The sequence below is a fragment of the Loxodonta africana genome, chromosome 24 (assembly GCF_030014295.1).
Source record: "Loxodonta africana isolate mLoxAfr1 chromosome 24, mLoxAfr1.hap2, whole genome shotgun sequence".
Classification (NCBI taxonomy): domain Eukaryota; kingdom Metazoa; phylum Chordata; class Mammalia; order Proboscidea; family Elephantidae; genus Loxodonta; species Loxodonta africana.
This window is the reverse complement of record NC_087365.1, coordinates 35929726-35938595: the sequence shown is the minus strand read 5'-3', so window position 1 is coordinate 35938595 and position 8870 is coordinate 35929726. Positions and strand designations below refer to the sequence as shown.

At 43.7% G+C, this 8870-nt stretch overlaps 1 protein-coding gene across 2 annotated transcripts in view; it reads left to right on the top strand.

Moving 5' to 3' along the window:
• Positions 1–204: 204 nt before the first annotated feature.
• Positions 205–8870, top strand: part of NDRG3 (NDRG family member 3) — a 95662-nt gene continuing 86996 nt past the window's right edge. For both annotated transcript variants that reach the window (XM_023550214.2, XM_010591661.3), the window contains exon 1: positions 205–292. The gene's annotated coding sequence lies outside the window, so the exon portion shown is untranslated. The remainder of the gene's footprint in view (positions 293–8870) is intronic.

The following is an 8870-nucleotide window of genomic DNA, read 5'->3' as shown; positions in this document are numbered from 1 at the left end:
GGATGTAACTCAGGGAACCGGGAGGAAGCCGTGGGGCACTCAACGCCCCCTCTCGGCAGCTTTAGTTAGAGATCCTTCTCCGGAGGTTCTGCAGCAAGAAAAACTACACCCAAAATGGCGCCGCTGGCCCCTCCCGGCTCGGCCACCATTTTACCGGTAGTTCTCGAGCGAGCGGGCGCAGAGCGCATGCGCGGCGCAACATCCTCAATGCGCCTGCGCGGCCGCAGAGCCTCCCCCGCCCCTCTATTTGTGGCCTCTGTTGCTGCACTGACGGCGGTTGCCTGCGTCTCAGGTGAGTGAGCACCTCAGCTCCGCCCGTGGGGGGCGCGCGGCGCTGCATGCGGGGGCTTCGTTCCCTTTTCCTCCTTGCTCCCCACTGCATCTCCGCGGCGCGTCAGTGGCCGGGGTGCCCGTGCGGCCGGCCTCCGGGTACCCCCAGAGGTTCCCACGCCTCCCGCCGGACCTGGTCAGCCCGGCCGAGGTCGCTCCCCTTGCCCCGGCTCCGGCGTCCCGCGCTGAACCCGCCGTCCAGGGTGTGCGGGAGGCGGGTGTCGACCCTTCGGGCGCCCGGCACCCCTTGGTTGCAGGGACCCACGGCAGGCGCCTCCTGTTTCCCGCGCCTGCCCTGCGCGCGACAGAGCTCGGTGGGCCTCGGGACCGGGCTTTTATCCACTCCGCCCGCCCCGGGGCCGGAGGGCTTGGAAGATAGGCCGTGAGCGTGCCTTGCACCCTTGTGGTCCCAAAGCAGCAAAGAGCACCCTCTGACGGGACCCCACGGCAACGCTGGGAGACGGGGGCTTCTTAGCCTTACTTTGCAGTTGAGGAAACTGAGGCACCGAGAGGTGAAGTGCCGTGCCCAAGGTCACGCGGCTGACAAGTGACAGAGCCGACCCTTGAATGCAGGGTCTTCAGGCCAGTGCAGTTAGAGTTTCATCTCGTACCTTTTAAAAAATCTGAAATAACTCACACTTGTCATCTCTGGAGTTGCTTCTCAAACGTTATAAAAGTGGACTGCGAAAACAGTATTTTCTTGTTGTTATAGTCCAGTTATGGCATTACTGTAATAATAATAGTAGTAGGGATGGTATTAATAAGAACTAATGTTTTTATCAAACCCTTGCTGTGTGCCAGGGATCTTGCTAAGCATTTTATTAAGATCATCTTAATACCTCAGCTATCCCCAATCCATTGTTAACACCCTTCGATTTCATGCAGCCTTTTGCCCGCAGAGCTGGCCTCCCTGTCACAGGTAGACTGTAAGCCTCAGCCGAGGAGACAAGCTCTTTCTGGTGGCTTACTGGCAGAACAGAGCTAAGTAAGTGTTGTCTGCCTGCATCCAGATTCTCCCCCCACCCCCAAGCCTGGCCCCTCAGAGGACGTAATTAGCCTTGGTTTTGTGGCAGCCAGAAGAACAGGACTGGGCTAGCTGGGCTGGCTGGACTTGGGGGTGACAGAGCAGATTTGGCCACCACTCACCTTATTCTGGAGCTTTCTGGCTTTGCTTCAATTCTGGGCTTGAACATACCAGTATTTAAGCAAAAGGAGGAGGAGAACATTGACAAAGAAGTGCTGAAGATAAGAAGCGTCCCATGATTTAAAGTCCCAAATGAGCAGCTGTTAGAATCTATGAATGTTTTTGCCCCAAAAGAGCTAGCTCAAACATTGTCTTTTTTTCAGCAGCGAAATCCTCAAGCCTTCTCCTTTAGCAAATTCTCCTCCATATTTCACGTGCTCCACTAAATTACCACCTTCTCTCTGACTTACCTGCTTGATTTTCCCAATAAGAATCAGTCATTCTTATTTGTGCAGGGTACTTTATTCCTCTGTTGTAGCATTTATCAGATGTATCAGGACCTGTTCTCTTTAAGAGGAGCCCTGATGATGTAGTGGTTAAGAGCTCAGGTGCTAACCAAAAGGTTGGCAGTTCAAATCCATCAGCCACTCCTTGGAAACCCAAGAGGCAGTCCTACTGTGTCCTCTAGGGTTGTTATGAGTGGAAATCGACTCGATGGTTTGGTTCTCTAAGAATTACATATTTACACCCACCCACCCACACATGCATACATACATACAAACAACAGGGTAGAGACTTTTAGCCCCATGAGGTAATGGCCATCTTTGTAGCCCCATGTGCCTTTTGTTAGGTGCCTTCTAGTCGATGCTGACTCAGCAACCCCATGTGGCAATAGAACCGCCCCATAGGATTTTCTCAACTGTAATCTTTATGGAAGCAGATCGCCAGGTCTTTCTAAACTGTTAGCAACCGGCAATGGATTTGGTTTTGGTTTGATATTGGTGTGGTTTAGGTTCAACTCCTGTTCATCGCTGCTATTCAAAGGCCTCCTCCTTGTTTCTGAACATTTGTAGAAAAGGGCCCTGCTTCAAAAAGTTTGTTTATCCCCAATAGCGGAGTTGGTATGTGCTGCTTCAGTGTACGAGACATTTGTCGTGGATTGAATTGTGTTCCCTAAAAATATGTGTCAGCTTGGTTAGGCCGTGATTCCCAGTATTGTGGTTGTTCTCCATTTTGTGAGTATAATTTTATGTTAAAGAGGATTGGGTGGGGTTGTAACACCCTTACCCAGGTCACATCCCTGATCCAATATAAAGGGAGTTTCCCCAGGGTGTGGCCTGCACCACCTTTTATCTCTCAAGAGATAAAAAGGAAGGGGAACCAAGCAGCGAGGGGGAACCTCATACCACCAAGAAGGCAGTGTTGGGAGCAGAGCCCCTTTTTTGGATCCGGAGTCCCTGCACAGAGAAGCTCCTAGCCCTGGGGAAGACCGATGAGAAGGCCGACAGAGAGAGAGAGCCTTCCCCTGGAGCTGGTGTCCTGAATTTGTACTTTTGAAGAAATAAATTTCTCATTCTTAAAGCCATCCACTTGTGGTATTTCTGTTATAGCAGCACTAGATGACTAACACGGCAGCTTTTATTTGCAAGTTGTACTAGGGTAGCCTGAGGCATGCTGCATTCTAGCCCTAAGTAGGTGATTCATTCTTACATTCTTTTGCCTTGTGTTGCTGACTGTTTCTGGTATTATCAGAGTAATTACAATTTTTTTTAACCATATTTCATTACATAATATTTCTAATAATAAATATTCAGAAGAACCTCTTGGGAAGCACTAGACCTGTATAATCCATAGGTCCTTTATATAAATGAAGCTTCCCAAAGAGTTTTTCCAAATAATTTCTTGCAGATGTATTGAATTGTTACGCGTAAGGCCTGGTGCTGTGTATGGTGGAGGATTTACAGTTGAATAAAATGCGGTTCCTGTTGAAAGAGCATACTAGCTAACTGGGAAACACTGTATCTAACCGTAACTCAATTAAACTCGAAAAATTGCCAGGTAGTGTTAAAGGCAAAGCAGTATGAGAATATAATACAAGATATTCCAACATAGAACATTGAATAAAGTCATGTAGTGTTCAAGCTGAAAGGAAGCATCTAGTTTTTTATAAAATTCCAAGCTTTTGATTTTTACAGACCTCATCCTGAGAAGTGACCTTGTACAGGGTCACAGAATTGGGACCATAGTTTGAAATTCTAGACTTTTTATCCACTAAAGGTTTATTAGTACTTCTCTCAGTATAGCCCTTGAATTCATCCTTAAAAATATTAATCAGAAACCCTTTATTAAAATTCCACTTATGAGCTTAGAACAGAGTTGGGAGAAGAGATTAAAAAGAATATGATTCATGTCCTCATAGAATTTATGGTCTATTGAGGAAGAGTAAAGAATTGTTCTCTAACATTAAATGCTATAAAACAGCATATAACTATTTGCTTATTGTGTGAGACTAAATGCGCCATAGGAGTTGGAGGAGGAGGACGAGAGATCAGTACGAGCTGTGATAGTGAGAGAGCACTTTGAGGAAGAGTTAAATCTCTCTGGGCTTTGACCAGTTGGTAGGGTCAGAATTAATCTTAAGGACAAGGAAAACATTTTAAAGCAGAGGTGATAAAACTGAGCCAAGATATCTGTGCCTGGCATGTTCAGGGGGCAGTTAAAAAAAAAAAAAAGGAAAGAAACTGGCTTGACCAAGGTGGCTTTATTAGATTAGAGCAATGGTTTTCAAACTTGAGCATGCATCAGAATCAATGGGTTGCTGGGTCCCAGCTCCAGTTTCTGATTCAGTAGATCTGGGATGGGCCCCAAGAATTTGTATTTATAACAAGTCCCAGGTGATGCTGATGCTACTGGTCCAGGGACCACCCTTTGAGAACCCCTGGATTAGATGGTTGAGAAGGTAGAAGCAGAAACTCTCTAAGAAGTTGTTCTAAAAAACTCTACGTGTGTGTGTTGTCGTTGTCTACTAACAGAAAAGTTCTGGAAAGATACACACCAAACTACCAAAAGCAAAGAAGTTTCCTGAATAAACTGAATGCTTCGAAGGCCAGCGTAGCAGGGGCAGGTGTCTGGGGACCTTGGTTTCAGGGGACATCTAAGTCAATTGGCATAATAAAATCTATTAAGAAAACATTCTGCATCCCACTTTGAAGAGTGGCATCTGGGGTCTTAAACACTAACAAGTGGCCATCTAAGGTGCATCAATTGGTCTCAACCCACCATGAACACCAAGGACACAAGGTAATTATAAGCCCAAGAGACAGAAAGGGCTACATGAACCAGAGACTACATCATCCTGAGACCAGAAGAACTAGCTGGTGCCCAGCTACAACCAATGACTGCCCTGACAGGGAACACAACAGAGAACCCCTGAGGAAGCAGGAGAGCAGTGGGATGCAGACCCCAAATTCTCATAAAAAGATCAGACTTAATGGTCTGACTGAGACTGGAAGGACCCCGGTGGTCATGGCCCCCAGACCTTCTGTTGGCCCAGGACAGGAATCATTCCCGAAGCCAACTCTTTAGACATGGATTGGACTGGACAATGGGTTGGAGAGGGATGCTGGTGAGGAGTTAGCTTGTTGGATCAGGTGGACACTTGAGACTATGTTGGCATCTCCTGCCTGGAGGGGAGATGAGAGGGTGAAAGGGGTTAGAAGCTGGTGAAATGGACATGAAAAGAGAGAGTGGAGGGAGGGAGTGGGCTGTCTCATTAGGGGAAGAGTAATTGGGAGTGTGTAGCAAGGTGTATATGGGTTTTAGTGTGAGAGACTCACTTGATTTGTAAACTTTAACTTAAAGCACAATAAAAATTATTAAAAAAAAAAAAAAAGATACACACCAAACTGTGACAGTGGTCACTTCTAGGAGTGGAGTTTGGTGGGTTGGGGAGTTCATTTACTTTATACCTTTCTGTATTATTTTTGCATTGTGCACATTTGCTTTTGTATTTTAAAAAGAAAAAAGCCCTTATCTTTTTGAAGATACATACTTAAATATGTATGAATTTAAAAAAGAGCTTGTTAAAGTAATCTAGTGTCATACAACAAACATTTTAAGAGTGCCTGCTATGTGCCAGATGTTGCTAGGTTCTGGAAATACCAAGTCTGCAAAAATTTGTAATCTGGTGATCAAGATGGGCAGATAACAACTCTACTTAGTATCATGTTAGCTTCCTGAGAGAAGCGACCAGGAACTAGCTCTGTGATTGTCAGATAATAATTAAAACCAAACCCATTGCTGTGGAGCTGCTTCCGACTCGTATAAATGATGAATGAATGAGCAAAACCAGGCAAGAAGTGAGGGCAGTCAGAAAGAAATGGAAAGGCTAAATGGGAAATTCTCGAAGAAAAATTTGCAAGCATCACGATAGGGCTGATGAAAGAAAGGGGTTCATCAAGCAGGACTTTTATGTCTAAAGGTTGATAGCATTTTAGGTTTACTACAGAGCTGGGCAAGTCATCTATTCTGAAAGCCCCTCACCTCGAAAATAGTGAACAAAAACTTAACCTAGATTGAGCCTGAGTATTTACCAGGTTTCAGTGCTTTGGTAAATGAATTTTTTTTTTCTAATCACAGTGCTAGTTCTATTTTATTTATAATGACTACTATACAATTTTGCCATTAATTGTTCCCATTAATGTGAGATTAACTGAGATATAGAATATTTTAAATGCCATACAAAAATGGAATATGTTTTAATTCCTTAGTGCTTACTGTGACACGAACACCACAAATGGGTAGCTTTAAGTAACAAATTTATTTTCTCACAGTTCTGGAGGCCTGAAGTCCAAATAGGGTCTCAGTCATGTTGATTCCCTCTGTAAGCCTCTCAGTTGCAGGTGTTCTTTGCCGTCTGTCCTCGCCCTGTGTGTGTCTCTGTGTCTGTTCTGGTCTTATTATAACTCAGAAGTGAGTAGGTGTATGACCTACTCTACAGTGGTATGACCTCATTAGTGTAACAAAGAAAAACCCTATTTGCAAACAGGATCATGTCGATAAGTAGAAGGATCAGGAATTCAACACATATTTTTGGGGACACTATTTAATTCATAACAGGGTGGTATTATCCAGTTGCTGGAAAAGGACATCATGTTTGGTAGAGGATCAGTGAAAACAAACCCTCAATGAAATCAGCCGACGCAGTAGCCACAGTAATGGACTCGAACATACCAACGATCGTGGAGGCGGCACAGCACTGGGTAACTTTTCATTCCTTTTTACAGATGGTCACCAGGAGTTGGAGTTGACTCGAGGGCAACTAACAGCAACAACAAATTAGTTTTTTGATCTTATCTCTTCAGTGAGAGGAAAAATCCAGTTGTTTAAAAATTCTGTGATGTCTGCCATAATGCCTGACGGAGTTTGACAAATTATCAGTCCTATTTTTGATGGCCAAATTGTGTGTACTTTGGAGGAAATCTGACTTCTCTGCATTCTGAGTTGAATTCTATGTAAACACTAATCACAGTACCAAACAGGGTATGATATTAAATCTGGCGAAGAATGTATATAGCATGGAGCAGGGGTTCTCCCCAAGCTTTTTGTGTGGAGGTGCTGTCTTTATCTTCCTCAAGGTTTTATGTAGGAAATAAAGGTTAATTTCCTAAGTAGAGAGGTGGCTTCCCCCCAGACTTTGGCTGTGTCATTTGGCCATAATCCCCTTACCACCTAGAAATGCCCACAGTCTACAGTTTGGATTTCTCAGTTGATCCAAGTATAAACTTCTGATAAAGCCACTGTCCATATTTGATTTTCTACTTATTATTTTAAGATTTTTTTGTTTGTTTAAGTTTTATAGTATCTTTTAAAAGATGATGCTGTTTCAGGTTTTGGGATAATAGCTGTAATTTTGGGGGCCTAAAAGTGTCACGGCCTAAAAGCTCTTAAGCCCAAGGAAGGGTAAGGAAAATTGTATGTAGCTCATGAAAACAATATGAAGATGCCTTCCATTTCTAATGATAATTTAAGGTTAGCAGTCCTGTCAGTTTTTCCTTTAATTGGTAATTGTCATGTTGTAATTGGTCCAGAAATACCGTTTGCTTTCAAAACAGACACAGTTATTAAAAATAACAGTTTTATCCTTATAATTCTTCTACATTTTTAAGTTTGAACTTTCAATTCATGGGTAAAAGTTGAATGCTTTTCAAAATCATGAACTCTTAGCTCTTGAAGTCATTGTACATGAAACGGTAGTACTCGGGAGAGAAAGAAGAACCAGGCTATTGTTTCTTTATCCCCACAGTCTCTGGAGGCAGGACCCCTTCTGCCATTCTTCAACTCCTGAAAATATTGCTTCTTTTAAACCATTGTTTTGGATATGGTTTTAACCAGGCTGTTGACTAAAACGTGACTTTGGGTGATTAGATAGTCCACAGGATAGATTGCTTTTCAAATACCCCCAGAGAAGATCTCTCGTATTAATTAAAAAACTAACAATAATATCTAAACTTCATATGGGGCTTTGCAGTTTTCAAAACTCTTTAATTATTAAGTCCAGTAGCCAAACCTGAGAAAATAAGTGGATGAACTACTGATAAGTTGGCATCAAGGGGGAAAAGTTGTTTATAGACACCTGCCAGAGCCTAGGATGCAGACTACTCATGTTCAAATCCTTGCTAGTTGTGTGACCTTCAGCGGGTTACAGACCTTTCTAAGCCTCAGTTTCTTCATCTGTAAAGCGAGGAGGATAATAATGTATAATAGTGTTGGAAAATTAGATGAAATAATGCATAGATAAAGTGTTTATCATGGTCCTGGCATAGAGTAAGTGCTTAATAAATTTGGCTAGTACAGGTACTGCATTTTAGGGCTCTTGTTTCTCTTTTATCTACATTTAGCCTGTTTTAAAGAACAAACTGTTTTCAGGGACTCATGGCTTATAACTGGCTGGTACCAGAGCCCATCCCAAAAGTACTTACCGGGGCCTGGCCAGCAGTAGCTTTCCTAGTTTCCTGAGCCACGCCCCTGAGGAGTGGAAAGCAGAGGGTAATGTTTCTGCTCCTAGAGTTACTTTAGTTAGAACCTTGGCTGGTTGATGGATCTCTGGGATAAATAAGGCCCCTAGATGGGAGTTTCTTTGCTCTAGTGATTATCTGTACCAGTACGCTGGGTGAATAGAATGACTATGTAGGGCAGGCTCAGATTCCCAGGTTGGCAGTCTCTGCAAACATCGCTTACCACCTGCTGCCAGAATCCAGGAGTGACACAACAGGAAGGTGGGCCTAACGTACAAGGGTGTTCCCACCCGCTTTTCCTTTCAGGAAACGCAAGATGTATGAATGACCCTTATCCAGGGCTGAAGACGGGGCGTTTCCTGTTAAATGGGCATCTTCGAGCATGCCTCAGCAGCTGTCTTCGATGACTTTTTTCCCCCACCTTTGCTTATATAGATATTGGGGATAGCATCTCTGAAAGTATTTCTTCTGGTGAAGAGGAACCTAAGCTTTCCTTTATATAGTGAAAAATCTCACTGAACTGTTTTTTAAAAAGTCATTGTTTTGTCCATGGAGTTGGG